The sequence below is a fragment of the Embiotoca jacksoni genome, unplaced genomic scaffold, assembly GCF_022577435.1.
Source record: "Embiotoca jacksoni isolate LCO1_2020_lvr unplaced genomic scaffold, fEmbJac1.0.p SCAF_10, whole genome shotgun sequence".
NCBI classification, from domain to species: domain Eukaryota; kingdom Metazoa; phylum Chordata; class Actinopteri; family Embiotocidae; genus Embiotoca; species Embiotoca jacksoni.
The window spans coordinates 18,231,979-18,256,669 of record NW_027185230.1 but is presented as its reverse complement, the minus strand read 5'-3'; the positions used below and the strand labels follow the sequence as shown (position 1 = coordinate 18,256,669).

The 24,691-nt window shown below is 39.2% G+C and overlaps 1 protein-coding gene across 1 annotated transcript in view; it reads right to left on the bottom strand.

Annotated features, from left to right (window-relative positions):
• LOC138211543 (astrotactin-2-like) overlaps window positions 1-24,691 on the bottom strand; it is a 230,758-nt gene that overhangs the window by 164,416 nt on the left and 41,651 nt on the right. The gene's annotated exons all lie outside the window — the stretch shown is intronic.

Sequence of the window (24,691 nt, the reverse complement as noted above, 5' to 3'; positions counted from 1 at the left end):
AACTAAAAAATGGTGACGGAAAATGGAAGTAAAAGGGATAAACTGCCGCCTCTCAAGCATAAGAATGAAATACGATGCCTCTATTCATCTCAGAACTGTTTTAACATGTCACTGGAGAGCAGTAATTGTCCAATTTTTCATGAAAATGTAAAGTAATTACAGCCTTTGCAATTGCAACAAGCCGTGGAAAATATTTCAGATTTTTAAAAACATAATTACCCCACATTTAAATTCAAAACTGCAGACTGATTATGCAAGTCAAATTAGAAAATGTCTAAAACCTTGAAGTAGAACTGCTGTCCTAATAAGCAATGTGGTATATACCACAAGTCAGCTTTTGTCTTTTTATATCTCTGTTATCTTAACTCTGTCTCTGTTACATCAGTGCCCTTAAGAGCTTATCTTTCATGTATTTCTACCTTCCTAATTCATTTCTCTCAAATTTCCTTTCCCCGTATCATATCTCAGTGTTTTCCTGGAGACTTCCCACTGTTCTCACTTTTTGTTCTCCCTCGCTCTCGATTACCGTGTGTCGCTCAGTCTCCATTCCCCTTCATGTTTGATCACGTCTTTCGTCCACTCCTCAGTGCAACAGCCATATAAATTCACAGTGGCAGAAGTAGCCATGAGGGAAAATGGGTTTTCTGTTCATCTTCAGACCCTACAAATCCCTGCAGCTTTAGTCCTCAGTGACTTTACGGGGAGGAGAGTGGCTGGAAGCTCCATAATTCCACTCTCTTGTCTAGTATTGGTTTACTGCAGTCCATGATTATGTTTCCTTACTTTGCATTCCTGTTCCTCCATAATGCTTACATGTCCTACATGATTTTAAATTAGTCTATTTCATTCTCTCGTTTTGATTTTCCTTTCTGAACCCTCTTCCATTAACTTCCCATTAGTCTTCTTGCTGTTGTCCATGGTTTTTACCTTCCCCTAACCCCCCATTCGCCTTTTCCCCTTTTTCCCCTTTCCTCTACGCGACCTAGATCATGTTCCTTTCCTTCCTTTCACACTCCCCTGCCAAGCTTGCTTTCCACCGTTTCTTCCCCCCTCACTTACTCCTCATCCTCATTCGTTTACAGATTGAATGGAATATGGATACAAACACCAGCACTGAATTATTGAACAATTTTGCAAACCATTTTTTCCAGTCAACGTATTACCAGGAAAACACAGAGACTCAACTATTACACTGGTTTCACCATTACAGTTATCTTTATACTGCAAAAGGAGAAGGACAGGAGCAGATTAGCATATTATTTAGTCGTTATATAGCAATAACAATCAATGACAGCCAGAATGTATCTAAAAGGGGTGGAAAGTCACAAAGGTCTGACTCACACAGAAGAGTTTTAGAGTTTACAAAATTATGAAATCAGGCTGCCACTGGGGAAGTTTTACAGAACAAATAGGATGTGTTTAGAGGGCTGGCTGAGACAAACTGCTGTGCAATTAAAATGGCTTCAATTTGTTAATTCTAGCTTCTTTTTTAAAAACATGAATAGGATTTTAGATGCTCCCATAAATTACCCTTTAAAACAGCATGTTAAGGTATAACTTCAATTCCTCATCATGCAAGTTTTCATTTTTTTGTGTTATATTGAAAGCATACAGAACTACATATGGTCAACAGTCATTGTCTACATGCACACTTGAATATGGAGATGGTAGACTTTATACTTTAAGTAGGAGAAAGAAAAACCTCATTAGACTTGATCATTAAGCTTGATTGAAGCAAGTGCAAATGAAAGATATTTAATCATTGATTAATTGCAGATAGCCCCCAGAGTGAGCTAATGAAAGAGGCAGCGATATGCACAATTGGGGTTTTGGTAGGCATTCAAATAAGCCATATATTGCTGGTTTTTGTTTAATTTCACCTGTCAGTCTCTTTAACAGTGATGACAGAAACTGTGGTTTGTTATTATCCATATAAAGAGGAAATATAATTATTTGCATCAGCTATTTCCGGTGCAATTTCCTGCTGAGCCCTCGTCTTTTCTTATAGCATCAGTACAGTGTGATATCCACCTTTATATTTTCTGAGAGACATTGGTGTCGAATCAGCTATATAGTTGTCTTATATGTTGTACTATGTGCTCATTGTGTTGGAGCTAGTTTTTTGACAGTTTGGCTATCTTGCAAAATGTACACGTCCACGTTTACTTTATGTTTGTGCATGTCGGTCAGATTTACACATTTAAGCATGCAGATAACTACCAGAAATTGTAGCAACATCTTGAGTGTATTTGTGTAGGTGTTTCACTGTTATTTTCTCTCCGCATATTTATTTCTGCTGTTGTATCTAATCTCTGATTTGGATATCATTGCTTCTTTTGAGGACAGAAATAGCACTGTCACCATGTTTCTCTCAGATGTGTCAATTCTCTCTGGACCGTTCATAGAAAAAAATAAGTCTACGATAGCAGATGTTGAGGCAGATGCTTTGTCAAATTTTCTGTTCTGGCTAGAATTAGCATCTCACTGTTATATGTCTCTGTCAACTGCTCAAGTTGTAGTTTACATCCATATCTGTTCAAAATCATATTGATGCTGTTGCAAAGAGGCTATAAATTTGAAAAAGTGGAGGCTTCAGACATCTTCAGTCGTGACAGCCCAGAAGATCTATACAATCGCCACCGTCTCTAAATGGACCCCCAGGAGTAATGTTAACAATTCAAAATTGACCTCTGACCTTTAATCACCAAAATCGATCCATCTTTGAGTCCGAGTGAATGTCCGTGCCATATTTGAAGACATGGTGGTGTTTATATTGTTGACCACACTATAAACCCATGTTGTAGCATTATGTTTCCATTGTCCATTGACATACATTATATTCATGAAAGCCTCACTCAATCCCGCCCTCAAACCATATCACTCTTTAACAGTCAGGGAGTTTAATGATGAGCTTCATTGATCCTCTATAGCTGCTGTAGAGCCTCAGTTTGTGGGCAAATAAAGACTTCTTCATGTCATTGACAATTATAACTCCCTTATTATCCTAATACACGTCCTGATGCAGCGAAACAACACGACTCTGAGCCAACACATGCTCTCTGGTTTAGCCACCATCTGTGCACAGTGGACGCTACGGCTCACTGAACCCCAGTAACCATTCACCTCCTGTTTCAGAGTGGACTGCAGCAATCTTAAGTGTGCTTAATTGAGATTAGTCAAATCATCATTCAATCAGAAAAATTTGTAACCGCTGACACTCGGGTGATATACCAAGAGGCCTTGGATACCAACGCAAGCTAGCGCAGCCAAATGTACACAAACACCGTCACATCTCTGCCTTCAATGGTCTGTTTCTGTGTTCCCGTCATTGTGCGTCAGGCAAAGACCTTCAAGGCAGAACCACATTCTTTCTCTCTCACTCACTCTTTTCTGTCACCATCTTTTATTTGTCAACCTCCCACACTCTCTTACCTTTCCTCCTGTCAGTGCCGTATCTGTTTGTCCTATCCCTTTCTCCCAGCAGGAAGTTAAAGTGGCATGTGCCCGAGCATCTGCTCTCCATGCTCTCTGTCCAACTAGAAGTCGCAGCGTGAATGACAGGGCTTGGCTCTCTGGTTAATGTTTCCACTCTGCTAATTCACCTTGAAGAAACCATGCCTGCTCATTACCTGGGTAGATGGAGAAGTGCTACTAGTCCGGTCTCAGATCCCTGATGAACACACGGCACAGCTAGATTTTACGATTGGCTTTACATGAGCTTGCTTTTAGCACAGTAGGATGGAAGGTTATTTTGTAGAAATTTCCATTGACGGCATCTTGATGAAGGCAACAGCTGCCTGTCTCATTTGGTCATTGATTCATTCAATGACGGACTCATTACTCCACAAGTCCGAGTGGGTCTCAGCAGCGGTTTTGTTATTCAATGTCTACAATACATACTAGAACCGGCTCATTTGGCACCTCTTCTCCACTACTGCATTGATGCGTTGGCTATTGTGCATTGTTGAGAAATATATTTGAAAAGGGACATATTTTCAAGAGGTCTATGCAAAAGTATTGTATGTTTTATGTCTCAATCCACATGTTAGTTTATTTGATGGAGGCAAAATAATCTGTTCCAAACAAACTAAAATTCATTTTAAAAGTCCACAAATCACTAGAGAAATTACCAAATGACCAAAAGCCCCTGCCTAATCATAAAATCTGATTATATTGTGATTGAAAACTGGATTAAAATCTCCAACCGCTTAACTGGAAAGCACCAGGTCGACCTTTCCAGTTTGTCCCTCTCGCCATGGGAACCAATACACGTTTCTGTCATTCTCTTGCCATCCCCTTTCCCATCGTCTTTGGTCATCACACCACCTCTCTACCCCTCCCCTTAATACATGCCACAATGCTCTATCACACAAGGGGAACTATTTGAGGGCATATAATTCTACCTTGAGCCCTAGCTTTGTGAATTGTAACAGAGAATTAGGGCTGATGTGCTGGTCTGCTGCTCCCGCCCACCCAATACCTTTCTCCCAGGCTTTTTCTTGCTTCAACCAATGACCTACACCCACCACTTTACTCTCTCAGCCACATGAACAATAAGTCTGTTTCAGGGGTTCGAAACTCAGGACCTACAGTGAAGGATGAAGTCTGCAGCCATACCATAGATTACAAAGATAAATGACATCTCAGGTCTGCAGGGGAAGTTCTTTATACATATGCAACACATGCAGAGCCAAGTCATTATTCTTTCTTTTTTCCTTTTTTTTTCTTTCTAAGGTTCTGTTCAAAAAGTTTTGTTCACAGAAAATACATTATTTTCCACATTTAGTCTCGCCATACATCAAATGAATTATCTGATGGCAGATCTTGTTCAATGTAATATACAGTTTACCCACAGTGCAATAGCAAATCTTTGTTATAAAATGTAAACACTACATTTACTTTTGTTAAATTCTGGACATCAGAAGAACACTGTTTCCTTTGCGGTGAAATTTGACTATGACTTCTTGAAAATGATGGTAACAATGATTTCTGAGTGGATGACATGGTACTAAACTATACATACTGCCATTATAACACATTAGTACCAGGTGCCGGTAAGAGCGAGGAAAAATATAGGACAAGGAAATTGTCGCATAAGCAACTTAATAATATTTAATTTATTCAAACAAATCTGAAATTCATGTCCCGTTGGGAAAAAATATTAATAAAAACAAAACATTTATAGAAATAGGCAATTGAATATTGGAAGAAAATAGATGCGTGAAAGCATACATATTCTATCCATGAGTTCATCCCTGGAGGAAAACCTTTTTGCATTTGAAAATCACACGTGTTGAAAAAGAAAAAGGCTCTGCATTTAAATAATAGCCGGCATTTCAACAGCACTGTTATGGATCCTGGGTATATTTCTCAGGATAATAATATCCCGTGATGCTCACTGTTTGCATGGTAACCAAATATAATTGCCTGATGACCATGCACCACTGCTTGCTCATTACTGTGGCAAATTAGTACTGGTGGAAAAGAAGAGACTGCAGTGCCCGCCCCTACTCACACACAACCACATTATGGCTCGTTCATTGTCTTTTATTATAAATAAATAATATCTTCAGAGTTAGGCAGTGTAAGCCAACTGTACGCACACATGCCATCCCACTGTGGCATTTTAGAGAAAGAAATGTGATTAGAAAGGTAATGCCAATATTTGCGGTGGTGTCACAGGGGACCAATACAAGCTTTCTACAGCTGTTGATAACAAGGCAATACGAGGGTCTGGACAATGAGGCCCTCGGGGCGACTTTGATTGAGAAAAAGGCGAGAGCTGACAAGTGAAAGGGGCAGAGAATGGATTTTTGCTTTTGTAAAGATACAGGCATCGGAGTGTGGACAATGGTGCATATTTGTAAAGAGCAGCGTGTGGGAAAATAACGGTGGACACCCATAGACATTTGGTTTCCCTTTTTGGCTTGTAGGGCCATTTTTTTTTTAAAAACAACATGTTTTTCAAGGGTTGCAAGGTTTACTCAGTTAGCTTTGTGGTGCTGTCAGGTTCAATTGTGTGGTATTTAACAGAATAAACACAAGAATACATCTGTGAAGTGAATGACTTTGCTCTCTGCTAGAGAAATAAATATTGTTGACTTGAAAGCTGGCGGGTGCAATGGAGCTATGTGTGATTATAGGTGTGTTCATGTGTTAGTGTGTGCTTGTGCCCGTGTACTCCTAACAGAGGCAGCTGGGGCCTCAGCCCTTGTTATATTCCCTGTCGTTTAGCTTGAAGTGAGGCCTTTATTTGTATCTGCAGCTGTCGGCCAAGTGTTACCACAACGGCTTCTGAGAGTAGACCTGTCAGCGAGCGCCAGCCGCTGAAGGGGAAGGTAGTCTTTGTCCATTTGTGCTAGATGCAATCAAAAACTCACTTTTGCCTTACCTTCCCCTCAAACCCCATATCTTTGGTCTCTCCCCCTGCTCCACATATCACAACAATGTCTCCTCAGTCCAATGGCAGCTCCACAAAACATATTTCATGTTGTATAAAGAGTTCATTTTGACACTTGTGACCCACTGTCTGGGGTTAAAACATGTGACTATGTAGGGACTTTCTCTTTAAATCTGGCATAGGAGCAGGGGGAGATACAGCAGATAGAAATACATAATCCGGTCGTGAAAACGTGTAAATTGAGATTGTCTTCAATATTCTAATAGATGACAAAGGTCTGAATAAAACTTCCAATCCCTATTCAATTGGCACAGATGTTCCCAATTGGTGCTTGAGTCATTAAGGGCTTCTAGCAAAACACATCTGCTATCATTAGCACTAAGGGGAAGGAAAACAAGCACTTCAAATATACATTAATGGGAAATTTCCCCGAGACTTTAATCACTGGGCTTCAAGGGACCATTAAAAGAACAGCAAGAATTGGGATGAATCAATAGTGAGAAATAGAAGCCGATGAGGAGATTAAAAGAATGCTCATCTGCAAGCTTAAGGTAGAAGCTTGGTGGTGTTCCCTTGAGATAAGCGGTGAACATGGTCTAATTTCTAACAGTAAATATCTTTGAAGTGATGCATTAACATTAAAAAAGACATTTCAATGACGGAAACTAATTTGTGAGCAATGAGTGTCAGCTAGTTTTAAAACCCTAAAGATTGCTTACTTTGACCTTGAAGAAAAGACTAAACAAACAGTATGTGAAATAAAAAAAATAAGGGAACAAATACCAAAACATATACTGCTGATTAGATGGAGATTTGAGCTGTGAATGCATTTCTGTGCTTCAAAGTAAAGGGGTTGAATATGTTCACATGGTAATGAAGCATTAAAAACAAAAGTGAAGTTAAAAATATCCAATAGAAAATGTATAATTATCACTTTGACAATCCCAAAGGGTTTAAACCATCACGGTATTGTAACATGATGTAGACCAGTGGCTCGGAAAAAGCTTTTTAGTGGGCTTGTGAAAAAGATAAATAGATTAATAATATGTTGAGGGGAAATAAAAGTCAAACTTTAACTTGGAAGTCTACAAAATTTCTGCTGCTACACTTTATTTGAAGAACATATGTTTACCCTTATACAACACACATGCAGTGACCATTTGCTGCCAGCGTTGTCAGTGCAGGCCAAAACTAACGTCTTCACATCACTAATAAACTCTGATTAAAAGTCTGCGCTTGTATTTAATTTAAAATAACTCTGCCCTTTTATTTCATATTTTATATGGTTCAGTAAACATTCTTGACACTTGATGAGCATCACCAGCGTCAACTTGTTTGAAAAGCATATATTTTTGTAGCTCAAGGAAAGTCTGCCCCTTGATTTTATTAAGCTTTAGTCAGACCAGTTGAGAACCACTGATGCACAAAAACTGCATAAGGTCATTCAGACCAGGTTTTCAAATTGGAGATTGCATCTTCAGTTGCAAAAACAGAGACAGGCTTTCAGTTTGTGGATATTTATTTCCAAATTTGTCCCTGCAGCTATTCGATTTAGAAAGAAATTATAATGGAACTCAAACTACTGTTATTTTTGTAAGCCATTTTATTTACAGTTTGCCATTTTTTAAGTGGACATGTAAAATTGTCATAATCTCAATACAGCTCTTGTCCACAATTATGTACATCTCCACATTAGCGCTTCAAAATTACCCAATTACAAGAGAACATACATGAACAAGGTTATTCAATAATCCTCTCTTCAGCAACACTTTTCTTTTGTTCCCCGAACTCCTGGTCTCCATCAGTAACTGTTACCCAGGCAACAGAACAGACAGACAGACGGTGAGTGGATGGGTAGAAGAAAAAGGGAAAAAACTAAACAAAGACGGGGGTTCAGCGACTTGAGTTTTGTCACTCCAAAGGTAAACTATAAATAGCATCCTTCCCCTTTTACTTGCACTAGAGCCAGTAATGTGAAAAGACCTACTTAACTTCGGTCACGACATTTGTCCAGTCTAATAGAGCTCTGTTACAAATGTTTGTGTTTTCAAGCACTTGCACAGCACTAGCTGATCGTTGGATTGTGTATGTGGTGGGCATCAGCACATATTTGTGTCTGGGATTGTTCTCTGAATTGATACACAGGCGATATAGAATAGAATAGAATCGAATAGAATAGAATAGGATTTTTAGAAGGACATGGAGCATATTTAGTACAATAACTTTCTTTCATACAGATATATATATATATATATACAGCCCAAATTACATTTCCGCATATGCAACTAAAAGAATTTCCACATCAAGTGGCACAAACACAGCTGACAATCAAGTACAGCTGTAGTTAACCCGAAGACAGCAATAGCACCCCCATAGCACCCTCAGTAAATCTCTGTGGTTCATTTATAATTGTAGTGTAGATCTGATTCAGGCAATGGGCAGAGCAAGCATTGAACTTTTGACCAGTCAGTCAGAGGGCAACTTAGCATTATCAGTAAGACGTATCATAATAAATATGTGAAGACTCAGTCAAAACCTCAAAATCAGAGTGATTATAAACCTAACAGGGCTCATACAGTTGATGCTAATAGGTCTCATGAAGGTGTACACACAACTCTAGTAGTCACTAACCCGGACCAGAAAAGGCTGCAGAAAGGAGATAAGGGAAGGTACCTGCCACGGTTGCTGCTGAGGATGCTAGCATGGCTGTGGATGATATCAGCAATCATTCATCTCTAAGAGGGCCCAAGAAAGCCAGTTGTTCAAAAACTATCTCTCGCAGACATTTAGGAATCGGCAGAGAAGTTTCAATCTGGCAGTGATGGCTATAGACACTGAGATAACACGGGCCAAAACCATTGGGGAAATGCTTGATGTCGTCCCACTGAACCACAACAACAGACGCGTTGTTTTCTAATAACGCGTTCTAATGATAACCATATTTTTTCTCTGTTCTCTACTTAGTCAGAAATTTGGACACCTTACAGTTATCTCTATGCGATGCTCATTCAAATAAGATTAGGACCATGGAATGGAATATTGTTGACTATCATTAAGCCAGGTGTTGCTAACTCGCTGCATGAGTTTGTGATCTCAGGCTCTCAGGCTAAAATCATGCACAAACCTGCTTTTGTTGCTCGCTGCCTGTGGAGAAGAACTGTCCGTGGCATTATTATGAGACGTCTGAGTTTATATTCAGAGGTGTAGGTATGTAGGCAAGCCTGTGAACCTTACATCTCCTTGAGCTGAATACCTCACCTCGTGTTTGACAGAGAACGGCAATCTGTTGTGGAGTAGGTACTGTGCATGTATGCACGTGTGTGGCAGGAGTCTAGAAGTAGAAACATAAATCGTTGAGACCAGTACATTAATGGAAAACCCCGTAAATAAAGTCCTCTCAGTGTAAAGTGAAGCAACCACATTACACCACCAAAAGAAAATTTCTAGCACCACCACTGCTGAAAATGTATGATTTGGAAACTTGTGTTGTCGATTGATATAAATGTGTAAATCTGAATATGTCTATGTCTGCCTAGCTGTAGCAGCTCAGTCAAAGAACGGTGACCTCTTGAGGGTATTCACTGCTTTTTTTTTTTCCCAGTAGATCCAACCCCCTTTGGACCTTGTGCACAAAAAGCAGCTTTGAAAATGGATGGATGTGTGGATGCAACAAAACCATTTAAATTCTAAAAGCGGCGAGCGATGGTGAATAATCTTGCAGAAAGGGAAAGGCTCGCAATGTTTCTATGAAAGCACACGCTCACCCACATATAGAGTTCAAGTGGAGAAGGCATAGATACATCACACAATGCTGCACACAAAGCTTCCACACCCAACAAGAGAAAACCGAAAGGTCACGCATATAATATTGTATCTGGATGTGGTTTGTGCACAGTTGAATATCCAGCAGCTACATGTGCTCAAGGACATCATGTCAGTCCTGTAAGGCCAGTAAAACCAGGGCCTGCCTTTATTATCAAGCTGCTGAGTGACAGCGCCAAATAGTCCAGGGATCCAAACATGAAGCACCACATTTAGCCAAGAAAAGTAACAGCAGCAGCAGATGAGACCAGCAGATACCGTCGGCAGAACGGGAGTATAGCAGCTGTACGTTAGATAGTTTCTGCCATCTGTGGGCAAATTCACTTCTACTGAGATTGGAAAACCTACAGCAATCTTCTATGTGCATGTTGATGAAACATTCACATCTGTTGGTGTAATTGTTAGAATAGCTGAACTTTGACAACTAACACAACACTAATTTTTGTGATCAAATGCCTGGTAAAGCATAAGTGTATTAATTTATAGATGTTAGGAAATAAATGGTCATTTAATTGTAAATGTGTGTTTCACGGCTACAAGTTGTATGTGCATCATTGTATTTCTGATCATGGAGAATAATTAATATCTACTGGTGGTGCAAGTTGGTATGACTGCATGTTTTTTTTATCTGATAATGACTGAGTAGCTACCTTAATGGAGTCTGTTTGGGTGAGGAAGAAACTTAGTATAATTTGCTCAGCATCTAAAATGCAGATGGCTAAAATGCACTGGATTATTGCTATAATATGCAAATAACTGCATCAAGAATGTAAACTCCCATTGGGGCTTTTCTTAAACAACAAAAAGTACATAAAGGGACCCTTTATCTGATTCTATCGCGGTACATCCAATTAATTCAGGCTGTATGGCGGAACATGAAACAATCCTTTCCTTGCTGCACTCATGTCACAACCAAAGCCTGGACCCAAGCCATCGTGGCAGTGGCACACAGTCCTCGAAGCAGCTCCAGAGCACCTGACCATGTGTTTAGTACCCTGCTAAAGTCCGGGAAGAGAGCAGCTATGTGTGAGAACATGTGGGAATCATGCCAGGAAGCTTCCACGAAGAGCTGCTTGTACGGTTCCCTCCCCTACGGATAGGAGTGAGAAGCGGAGCCAGGCCCGAGCAGAACATAGAAAAACACTTTGACCTTAACGCATATGGTGTCACTTGCTGTAGAAGATTACAGTGAACGCTGGTCCGTAACAAAAGCTCTTGTCCTCCTTATGGACTAATTAAAGGAAATTAGCCTTTTTACACTTGCCCCAAGTGTACTACTGAACTCATCTCCATGCTCAGCGTGAAGGGAAAATACCTGCATAGATTAATGTAAAAAAAAAAATGGTGGTTCACATGGGATGACGTACATTAGAAAAAAGACTAAGTATTTTCTTTTGCACTTTTACACACCGTACCTCGGTTTGGATGGAAAGGCTGCAGACATTTACATAAATAACTTGCATCTTATGAAATATCATTGATTAAAATAGCTGTCGTCATTATTAAATAAAAATTATTACTACAATTACATTGTAAAAATAGCATATATTTCGAGCTCATTTTGATGATAAACTGTTTTCTCAAGAACCAAATGATTGAACTGTCGCAGATGCGAGGCTGTGAGGACAAAATTATGAAACACCATGTTCCTTGTTTCCTAATTAAATCAACATCACCCTCAACAGTGTATCATGTCACTAATTGCTCTGGTTAAGAACGATTAGCAAAGCGGTGAAGCGGGTTATTGGTTGATTTGATGGACAAGAGGGTAGGGTGCAGACGAACACGTTTGGAAAAAAACTGTCCTTTCAATCTGACAGGCCGCCGTTCCAGAAGGACGGAGTGAAGACTGAATCGTGGTTTGAAAATACAGGGACAACAATAACAAGGAAGAAACCCTGAAACAATTTCTACATAGTCTTCTGACATGTTCTTCTTCGTTCCAGCCCATGTCGGGACACACAAGGTAAAACAGTTTCAAATGAGAGGACAAACAGTCTTTCAAAAAGACCCCTATGACTTCCAGCAACAACCAAAGGAAGTATGCCTGGAATAGGGACACCAAAGCCCACTACTGCAACTAGGCACATTTAGAGTGTCCCAGTGGATGAGGAGGTCACTCCAATGTGACTGCATGTTGCAGAAAGAGGAGAACACAAACTGCTGTTTTCATGTGAGCTGTATTACTTGAGCAGCAAAAGCATGTGGTGTGCTGTTACTGAACACCTGTGCCGGTCATGAATTATCTATTACGAACATAACGCACACAAAGTACCGTGTACTTGATTCTTGAATCGTAGTCGTCCTTCAACCGGCTTCAAACTCGAAACACCAGAGAAAAGTTGCATCGGGTTGAAAACTGAGCAGAGAAAACTCGTGTGTCAAATGAGGTTGACCCTCAGAAAACCTCAATTATCAGAAAGAGTATAGGGGACATTGGGGATCCCCTAAAACTCATAATAAGCCATCTGGACATAGAGGCAAGAAATTCTGAAATGGAGGCCATTCCCCATGGCAGCATTCACTGAGGGTGTGGGTGAGTATAGTGTGAACTTGGGAACAGTACTGTGTCTTGGCAGACTGCAGCTGCAAACTAGCCAAATACAATTGTGAAAGTTACATGTCTATCAGACTACAATCCCACACTGGCTGAATGCCAATATGCCAAATCTGTCCAACTCTGTACTTGCATCTAATAATATTATTAGCAAATATTTCATTGCCTGGGGAGGTTAAGCCTTGGTGATTGTCTGACATAATGAGCAAGGCACAGTGCCACATGGCTCGTCTTTAGCTAAGTGAAGTGTGCTAGCTCGTTGTTGGCAGCAGCAGATGAGGGGACTGTTTTTTGGGGGCTTTTTTCAGTCATCATTCTTATGCTCATGAAAGAAGGAAGTGAGTGAACAAAACTGAATTTGAGTTTGGAAAAGTCAATTTAAAAGTTCACTAATCATTTTCAAGCTCCTGCATTTATTTCAAAATGGTTCCCTTCGAAATTAAGTTTTGAATTAATTCAACAAATGGGTTCTGGCTAGACCCTGCAGCATTTTCTTGCTGCCATCATAGCGTTTGATTACTAGACTTCTGTAAAACCTTCCTAAACCTCGACTGCCCGTAAATCATTGAGACACAAAGTAAAAAGCAGCACTGTGATATCAGAATCACGTGGTCTAATTATTTTTCTACTGATGGGGACATGTGCATCAGGAACTGAAACACAATGCTGTATTTCCATGCACTAACCCTGTTTATGCTCCAGAAAAGCACCATGTCTATTTCTAGGGACGCTCCCTGAATTTGGTACGGTCTCTTATTGAATCGGGTAATGATCTGTCAGAGGGGACAAGGACAAACTTTCCGTGTTGGAGCAAAAATCCACTTAACCACTCCAGCAGGATTATTTTCTTCAGGTGAGGAATTAAATAAAATAACACACAGTAAACTACCGAATTCAAGGGCAGCAATCCATTTTTTTCCCTTTTACTTGTAAACATGCCATACTATGACTGCTACGAGCATTGAATGGTAAGTGTTATGTGACGAGCTGCTGTGCGGCAGTGGACTCAAGGCCAATCAGCACTTTATAAATCTGGGTCACTTGGTAAATCACAGGTTTCTATTCACCAGATATCAAGAGTTCAAATGCAGATTAATTCAGTTTTGGTCTGCAACGAATTCAAATAATCAATGTAGAAAATACTGTAAAATTTGCAATTCCCACAGCCTCTGGCAGCATTTATCTCTTCTTTAAAGGTTGGTGTCAACATGAAAAATGTGCAGCAGAACTAAGATATTACAAAATGAACATTGTGTGCTTCTCTTTGTTTAAGATGTGTTATTTTTTGGTGAATTACAACAGCAGAGCAAACCTTTGAAAATGTGAATGCCATTGAGTGAGTGAGTGAGAGAAAGAGCGAGCGAGTAACATAACGGCCAAATTCCACAACTTCCCGTATTCATTTCAAAATAAAAGCCCTTATTTCAAATTAAAAGCCCTTTTAGCATTTCATACAGCCTCCATCCATATTCTATGTCTTGGCCAGGTCTTGTTCAAAGCTCTTTTTGCTTCTTATGTATGTTTTCGATTTGGGGACTTACACATTTTAAATCTTTTTTTTTAAATAACTAGCACATAAAATCCAGTTTCAATTTGTCTTGGTACTATTACTTCATATTTAATTATCACTTTGTGTTCCCATTATGTTTTTATTTAGATAGAAATATTATTGAAACAGCACAGATGGTCACTTTTTGTCACCATTTTGTTGGATTCAGAACAAGAAAAGAAAGACAACCTTATATCCATATCTGCAGAGCTAGTGTACGTCACAGCCAAATAAATGGAACTGGGTTGTTGTAGGTTGGAGTTGATTAGAGCGGAAAGTTGAATGTCATGCTCCTGCGGGAATCAATCCAAAATCCGGTAAATCAAAAAGCTGATTTCACTGAAGTTGATCGAGGGCACAAAAAAACATGAATCTTGGGTCATAAAATAATACTTTTGTAGAAATTGACGTCAAAGCAAATAAACGTTAACGCCATTACACAGTAACACTGTTAAGGCACCTTCTTACTGATATTTCAAAAATGTAATAAATTTCAGACCCAAAGACACAATAAATAGTACAATAATCAGGTAATCACTAGTAAAGTAGTTTAATTGTGTTGAAACTAACAAACATATAACAGGTTATTTGTAGAGTGTTATTCACATCACTAAGCAAACAACCCTTCCTACTGCTTATCACAATCCTATTAGTGAAAAAGACAAATAACATGTATGGTGACTTTGAATTACTTAACTGCTTTAACCTTTTAAAATCCAAATGACATTCAATCACTAACATTTGTTTTCAGCCGTCACTTGTCTTTTCACTGTGCTCAAATATGACTCATATCTCAGTTTATTTAAAGATGCATTGAACGTGGCTTAAATTCCTAACATATGAAGGAAGTCTTTAAAACCAGAAGAAAACACATGCATAGTTTCTTCTAAATGTTTCATTGAAGTCACTGTTACAGCTTTTTTGTGGTCTACAAACTGAAAGTGAGGAAAATGATAAATTTGAGCCCGAAACATTTTATACTATTTGTTATGTGACATGTGTTTAAGTAATTCATGCTAAAAAAAAAAAAAAAAGCTTTATTAATGGTATAAAAGAGCCATTAGCTGCTCCAGGAAATCATTCTTCTATACATGTATTTTTCTAATCTTCTAATACTTCTACTGTAGAAGCTTTGGGTCCGTTTCTTAAGCTGATGGCTACCAGTAATTTTAATCACCACCGATTTTGTATTCACGGCGCAATAACATGCATGTGTAAAAAATTATGGAAACCAAAAGGTGACTGAAACAATTAAACTTTGGAGCAATTAAAATGTAACTGGCTTGGACTTTAATGTGATAATTGAAAGTGTCCTTACCCACAGCAGCATTATGTCTATTTGCTGGGGCATGGTGGAAATTAATTTCTATAGCCCCTGATTTCAGAGCAGCCACAATTGCTGAAACGCCTCTGTGACCCACCACACTGATGGTCATATATTACCAGGGACTGCTTAATTATGAGGAAACCATTTCAACTGTGTAGGATGTACTGTATCTTCATGCATATCTATCAGGACGGAGAAAAGAATAGTGGTCTCCCCTTCATATCGTGTGAGCTCAACAATGTTAAATGACCTCAGCCATATGCTTGATTATTAGAAATGAGCCAGAGTGATTTAAAAAAATGAAATGTTTTCTGTTCATTTTAGTTTTTAGTCATTTATTTTATTTTAGTGGTTGATTAACTGGTTTTGGAATATCCAGGGAGTCAAAAGGATGGGAAACATGTCTAATTTCCAATTTGTGTTGTGCTACAGACACCGAGATCCCATGAAATAGATGATTATGTTCTGTTGCGTAGCATGTGAAAGGCTCTCAACTGCCAGCTTTTATTGCATCTCATTTTGGTAAAATACTACCTGTCCTCTAAGTGAACTCCAACATGCCATCTCTTTGAAAAATCCTTCACATTGCTGTACACAATGAGTGACTGTTGTTTCCACTGAAATGCATATTCAAATTTCTGCTGCATTACATCCTTTCAGCGCCGATGACTCAGAAACGTAATTATATCTTGCAGAAAAAAATTGTCACAAAAAAAAATATAACTTTCTATACAACATCATGTATTGTGCATCACAAATGTTTTGTGGTGTACAGGTTGCATTGAGTGGAGAAAATAGCTTTTTCTCTGTGATCTGTCTGCTGTAGGATGGTGGCTTTGTTTAAGGGATGCTTCAGTACATCTCAGAGGTCTGATCAAACCAAGGGTGTGACATCTTTCTAGAGGCAATCTGTCTGGTGTTAGATGTTAATAATTCCATGAATCACATTCCTTCTTTTTTTTTCCTCCTCATATTCCTTCTACAGGCCTGTGAATGGTCTAATCAAACAGATTCAGATTCTATCAATCATTTTTGCCTCCAGTGGTGCTAACAGATTTATTGCAACGTATGTGTGTGAACGGGAGAGCGCAGGTCTGATATTTCCTAACACTGCTCCTAATGTTCTCATCTTTTCAAATGCATGAAGAAACACTAGTCGCACAACTACTAGATTCTACTTCATCACAGAGAACGAGACCGCAGCGAGATGGTAAAAGACTCACAACTAAGTGTTGAATGAAGTACAAAGATGCTGATATATTGAATAACCTTTCAATAGCATATGTCACATAGTGACAGAATATTTCTCAAAAGCACAAATAACGGGGGGAAAAAAAGAGCTGAGCAAAGACTAAAAGTAGATTGACAAAAAGCCAACCACAACAAACAAAACCCACACAATGCTGAAGTTGCTGTGTTATTGTTTTGATGACACATGCAAATTAAACATCTTCAGATAAAGCTTTGCCAAAGAGCAGCACATGTTGTAATGCAGAAATGCTGCAGGTTTGCAATGTTATAGATAAGCGCATTCGATTAGATTCCAAAGAAATCATGACTCAATGAAAAAATATTATATAAGTCAGACAAAAAAATAAGGCTAATGTGACCTGAGGAAGTGAATACCTTAAACATGGGCCTCTCGATGACATTTAGTGATAACCGATGGGCAAGATCTCATATTGATGGTTTAATTTATCATCATAGGTAACATAGAGCTTACTAAAACAATGCAGCTATATTTTGTACTAAATTATTGGTCACTTATAGTCTATTTCAAATGAAGCGAAGAATCCAGATATGTCCCAAACTGTGACCAGCAAACCAAATGGGTAGGATTTTTTTTTTACTTCAACTATTCCACCCCTAGTGTGAGATATTCAAAGCGTCAGCTGTCTTCATTAGCGTCAATAAGTTCAGAGACTGCTCTTGTTGCGCAACGACTGATGCGCAGCGCCGTGACGAGCATGCAGCAGGAGGAAGGTATAACCCTAACGAGTAAATTCTGTCACCAAAATCAGGACTTGAATTTCACATGTTTTTTGTGAGCGCTGGTCCGTTGGCACAGCAGTTTCTACATGGACATCAAAATGCTTCAGTAAGCTTGTGGACATGAAGCATACGCAAAGGGAGACGTCTCCCGAGTGAAACATCAAAACATCAATGTTCAAAACGAGCAAAAGACACACTACCAAATGTCAACAAACTCAGTTTGAGGTTGAAGTAAACCCAGAAGTACAACAAAGTGCAATGCCCCTAACGGCTGCCAGGTTCTGGCTTAAAAGCATCTTTGGCTCCAGTTGACCCCCAATAAAAAATAAAAAAAAAAAAAAAGCGTCAGCTTCCCGCGAGAAGTATGAAGTAAATAATATTTTTTTCATGCGGTCGTCACCATTACTAAATCCAGCGCCAGTGCTGGAGGACATCTTGGAAATGATTCCACCATTAAATAGATCTGAAGGCTTATACAAGATTTGTACGCCTGTTGTGTTACTGTTGACGTGCTGCTGCTGAACTTGCCCCGTCTCTGACTTCTGCAGCTTCTGTTTATTGATAGAATTTCTCCAGAGACAGAGTTCTAAGTGACAGGAACACCCCTCGCAGGATGTGATCATGCAATATTTCTGTAGGTTTAATGTTTGCACTTGAAACCTGACCATGGATATTTTAAAAAGAAATGTGTTGACCGCTCACGTTCTCACCGAGCTGCGAAAGGCTCCAGACAGAAAAAGGAGTATTTATTTTCTTTTTTTAAACCGGCTGTAGCTGTACGAGCCGTCGCCAGATACTCAGCGTTCCTGCTGTGATGTCATGAATTGTTATAGTGATGCATTTTTAGCACAAACTGTGAAATGCCATCATGAGCTCTATGTCGTGAATACATTTTACCAAACATGCATTTCCAACAACAGAGAAAATCATGCAACGTATTCAGAAAAAAAGTGTTTCAAGTTAAGAGTTTCAAGAAGAAAATTAGAAATACTTTAACTTTGAGCCTATCAAAATAAAATAACAAGGACAGGGGTCGGGAGGTGTTTGTAAGGGAGAAATTACTCCCTTTGAGTAATGTGTCTTCTAAAGCCAAAAATTCCACATGCATGGTGAAGGCTGAAATTTTGCCTACAAAACCAACACAATCTTTCTGTATATACTTCTGCTGATGGAGGTCTTGACACAAAACCTTTTTATCGAAACACTGCATACGTATTTTACAGCAAATGTATTTTCGTGAAAAGAATAAAACAAAATAACTAAAATATAGCCTCTGACGGTCAACTAAAAACTAAAAATCGCTAACTTTATCAGCACGTTGAGTCAATAGTCATTTTAAACTTTGTTGAAATGAATACCTGTCTCTGTCAGCTGCTGTCATACAGCATGATGGGAGAGACAGAGAGGGGGAAGGACGACAAAAAGCAGAGAGAGTTGGAAAAACGACTGCTTGAGTGAGTGAGAAACTGACAGCTCAATGCCAGAAGAATAGAGTGCACACACTTCAGTCTGACTGACAGCATCAGACATAATGATGTTCATTCAAAGAGTGACACCTGAGGGCCACGAGGCCAAACCACCGTACCTTCTGTCCAATGCTGACTGACTCGATATGCTTCCATTCTCCTGTCGCTTCTTTTTACATGTTATATACTATCTCTATCTTTTATACAGATGCCAACCCATAAGATCAGACAGGGACAACTCCCTACGACCACAGTTATATAGCTTTTACTAAACACATGATTAAAGTGATTATAGTCATTACTCTCTTCACTGGCAATAGCATATACAATAGTAACATGTTAATTGGTTTCACCAATTACTGGTGAAGAAATTACAGATACTTATTATAACTGCAGGTCTCCTCAGTTTTACAAAGCATTTTAGCATATTTAATCTTATTCATAAAAAATAGATCTCAAAGAAAAATAAATATTGACCTTACATTCATCACTTGGCCAGAAATATGATTCCAGCAAATGCTAATGAGACTCTGAATCAAACAGCAACTTCTTGGGCTGAAAAATGAAGCCAACAAACGGCAAAAACGGAAGTTCCTCAAATGGCAATTTGAGGCCAACTCCACACGACAGTTAATCCCCATTGATTCCCGTGTTAAACTTTCCAACAGAAATACACACATTTATGGCACAACAATGCTTTTGGTGTCTATGTCCTGTATTAGCAGGATGTGTAAGAAGACAACTTTTTGCTGTTAAGTTTGGGATATCACAGTTTGAGGTAACAAGATGTTCTATTTACGACCTTTTTTTCCAGGCTCCCAAAATACCAGCGTGACTTGGCAAACCACCATGGTGTCAAAGAACAATAAAAAGAGCAATGTTTTAATGAGCAGCTCCCTGTTTTGTTTGTATCTCAACCTCTACACTAAACACAATGCTGCGGTATTGTTTAATCAAGGATAGAAGTCAAAGAGGAGCACAAAGAAAACAAGTTCAGCAGTGTCAAGTTATTAAGAAATATGAGAGGGTGTTGTGCTAAAGAGCAGAGACAAAACCAAGACAGAGAGGAAAACAACATTAATGTATTATTAATACTACGGCTCACCATTTCGGCTAACATACATTCACACTATAGTCAATTTAGAATTTAAAGTCTCCAAAAGCTGCACGTCTTTTGACTACAATTTTTTTTTTAAGTTCTCAGAAATAAACATTTCTGCAATAGAAAAGAAAAAAATAAACAAAATGATTTAGAAAATATGAAATGCGTTGATATCAATTGAAAAGAATACGTATTACCAAATCAGTCTCCTATAGGATGGGTTTCATATTTGCTTTTGATGCAACTCTTTCATGCAGGAATGACGTTCAAATGTCTCAGAGCTGCCCAAGAAACACTTCGTAGCCAAGTGACCAATTAGTTGAAAGATTAAAAGGACTATTTGTCCACATCACAGATGTTCACAAATGTGTACACCTTCTGAGATTAAAGCTGAAACTTGGCACTTTAGCGCAGTATCAATTAATTTCCTTCAAATCAAATGTGCTGCTGCTCACGGCTTGAAGAAAAGAAATGAGTAACTAGAATCTGTATATATGCAGTACAGTACACAAATTCAAAGCACAAAAAGTAAAAGGAAGGAATGCAATGAATAATTATCATCTGATCTTAATGAAAAATATAAAATCAGTATTTTGTGTGACCACTTTTTGCCCCTCTGCACTCAGTAGCGTGACATGTAAGTTGTTCGTAGCACCGAGGGGGCCCACATTATCTGTTCTCTTTGTTCTGTTGTCTCTTTATGACTTCTCTATTAAAATCTTATTTAGTTTTACTTTATAAACTTTAAAACTAGCTAAAGTTATAGTACGGCTTTGATTATGAAATATATTTTGACATGTCAAAAAGCACAGGTGCAAATAATGAAATGAATTACAGCTGAACTCCCTTCAGCTGCTACGGTTTCAAGATGCTTTCATTGGGTTTTCTGATACACTGTCACACTGCCAAGACTTACCGGCACACTTGAATTGAAAAAATAATTGTTAAAAGGTATTAATTCTTTTTTCTTTTTTTTTACTACAAAAATCAAGTCAAAATTTCTGGGAAAAAAAAAAATATCATCATCCATTTTTCAATCTCTTCATAGCAAATATTAAAGTGAGCTAAAAGCATTTTAAACGTATTCATTCTCCCAAACATTTCTTTGTTTCTACTCCTTCCTCAATCAACCCAAGTCATATTAAAGCTGCAAGACCCAGTTACATTCAAAGGCTGTTTCATAAAACAAAAACCTGAGTTCAACTTATGCAATCTTTACACTCTTGTCGTTCACTATTGTCTTTTAGCTATTTGTTATTAGTTATTAGTTTCTATCTTAAATTGATGCTTCTCTTGTTTAAAGAACTTGACAATGGGGAAATAGCCTGTCATAACGATGCCACTGAAGGTTTTAAATGTCTTTTGATTTGATGGCAGTGTAAAGAGTGAAGTTAGATTTAGTTGTGTGATTATAGTCTACACCAGGGGTGTCAAACATACGGCCCGCGGGCCGGATCCGGCCCGCCAGTGGGTCCAGCTCGGCCCGCCGGATGACTTTGCTAAGTGTGAAAATTACAGAAAGACATAAATTGCATTTCTATGAGAATATGGAGGTTTATGAGTACAAACGTTTTGTTATTTTTGTTTTTTTAATCGATCCAGTAATTGCTTCAAAAACAGGGTAAATGCGACGTCTGCGCCGGAGGAAGAAGCGCTCGGTGCCACAGGCAGCCGCGCTCGCTGCTCGCTTTGTGACGCGTTTGACGTCAAACGTGTCACAAAGCGAGGGAATCTGCAGAGGAGAGCCGGGGCAGAGAAACAGTGGGCTGATGTCTGAGTTTTTAGTCTTTATGTTTCTAGTTTATTGTAGAAAGACCTTAAAACAGTGTTTATCATCCAAAAACCTTCACCAATGATTTAAACAAAGAGAAATATTGTCATTATGTATGCATTATTATGCTATGATTTTACTGGTCTGGCCCACTTGAGATCAAAGTGGGCAGTATGTGGCCCCTTAACTAAAATGAGTTTGACACCCCTGGTCTACACAGTCAAAAGTCAAACTTGCAGATAAACAGTAAAAACTGCAACTTTACACATTAATAGTTTATGTCACAACAGAGATCTCTGGTTCCAGTGTCAGTTTTGCAATGAAAGTGACATAAACGGAATAACACAGTCAAAATCCTTCATAATGTTTAATTCATGTTTATGTCAGTTTCCGTGGTTCACAGTCGTGACAGTGTTATGCCAGCCTGGTGCACACCCGTTCATCCAAAGTGTCACCAAAAGTGTTGTGAGGGAGAGAAAAGAAGGAGGTTGGGCTGTGAGCACGAGAAGTGAGAGGATGTGAGAGCACAGAGGTGGATGGAGCGAGGAGATGGTGCACAGAGAGCAGGAGAGCGACAGAAATAGAGAAGGTGGCGAGGTGTGCAGGTACAGGTGACGCAGGAAGAAAAGTCAACAGCAGAATAGGTGTGAAATGTCAGAGTTTTTTATTAAAGGCAAGTGGAGAGAGAGAGAGAGAGAGAGAGGGAGAGAGAGAGAGAGAGAGAGAGAGGGAGAGAGAGAGAGAGAGAGAGAGAGAGAGAGAGAGAGAGGACGGTCAAACCCAGCACATAAGTTGATGAAGAGGTCGTTCTCAACAATAAAATCTAGAAGAGAGGAAACGTTTTGGTGCTGCAGAACAAAAGTATGTAGGAAGTGACGTACCAGGTCAATGTGTTGTTTGCAAATTATAACTCAGCAGGTCTACCTGTTAGCGCCATCCGACCTCTGCAGCTCATCCAGAATGCCGCAGCTCGACTGGTCTTTAACCTCCCGAAATACACTCACACTACTCTCCTCCTCCTCCTCCTCCTCCTCCTCCTCCTCCTCCTCCTCCATTGGTTACCAGTAGCTGCCCGCATCCGTTTCCAAACATTGGTACTTGCGTACCGTGCTGTGAACAGATCGGGTCCAGTCTACATCCAGGACATGGTCCAACCTTACATCCCAGCCTGCTCCCTCCGCTCTGCATTGGCCAATCGGCTTGTTGCTCCTCGCTGTGAGCTAAACACTACAAAATCACGACTGTTTGCTGTCCTGGCTCCTAAATGGTGGAATGAGCTCCCCAACGACATCAGGACAGCAGAAACTCTGAACATCTTCCGCCGCAAACTAAAAACACACCTCTTCAGACTTTACCTTGAATAGGTAGCACTCCAGTAGCACTTAAAATGGCACTTACTGATAGCACTCTGTAGTTTGGCTTTCTTGGAGAAATTGTATTTTCTTGATTCTTGTTGTTCTGGGTTTTGTACCCTCATGGTTGAAATGCACTTATTGTAAGTCGCTTTGGATAAAAGTGTCAGCTAAATGAAATGAAGTGAAATGAAATGTAATGTAATGTAATGTAATGGACATACTAGCCTCACTAATTACTGGAAAGTGGTTCATCTTTGAACACAGTCAGAGTCTTGCAGTATCGTAATTGAAACACTGCTGACAATAATGCAGCCCTCTCTATTCTTTTACCTACAAACATGTAGGCTACAGCTGAGATATGAAGGGAAACTCCCCTTCCACCGATTAGTGCTTAACTTTCTATTCAAGCTGCTGATGGTTGGTAATTGCATACTTCAAAAAATTGACACTCCGCCATACCCTGCCAGCCTCCCATCAGCAAGAAATAATATACCGAGGGTTGTATTTATATACTCCTGGTGTATCGCCTCTGAGTGCCGAGCTATAGCTTTGACTCCACCAGGCTGGTTTGACACTTAAGAGATCTTAACCTCTAAACACCAGACCTCTTCTCTACAAAGTCATTGCTCCCTCCCTCCTTCCCTTCCTCCGTTTACTGCATCAGCAACACTCACTTCAATGCATCCTGAAAGAAATGTCTTAAGACCAGCAAGGAGGACAGAAACAACATCACCACATTTGTTACGCAACATTAAGATGCAATATTGCTAATTTATAGTTAATGATCATGCGAAGGTGTCTCAGCACACTCACTAGTAAATGAAGATAGACAAGAACGTCAACACACAGTTACCCTCCATAAATTAATTTCTGTATCAACATCTGATGATGGGACACTACTCAATCATGATGATTTGAATTTCATCAATTTTAAAGAAATTGCTGTGATTAATGGATCTATGTACAAGGGATTAAATCTTTGTAACCTTGATTATTGCACCACTGACCAGCAGCAAGCCTTCAGTTCAGTGCTGACCTTTGGGCAACCGAAAGTCAGACATCATTAACTTTTACTGACATTCTATTTGGAGCATTGTCCACAAAAGAGGAACAGTTTCCACACATCATTGTGAAAGAAGTCAACATTACAAATATGCCTTTTAAAAACTGTATGAAATTATTGGCCCATATGTGACTAAGCTGACAAGTGGTTTAGTTCCCTCTTCAGTGACTCTTTCTTAGAATAAATTATATACAATCCTGTGGAAAAGAAAAATGCTCTGAAGATCTATTGTGTGTCTACCTGACTGTGTGTGCGCACGCGCGTGTGTGTGTGTGTGTGTGTATATA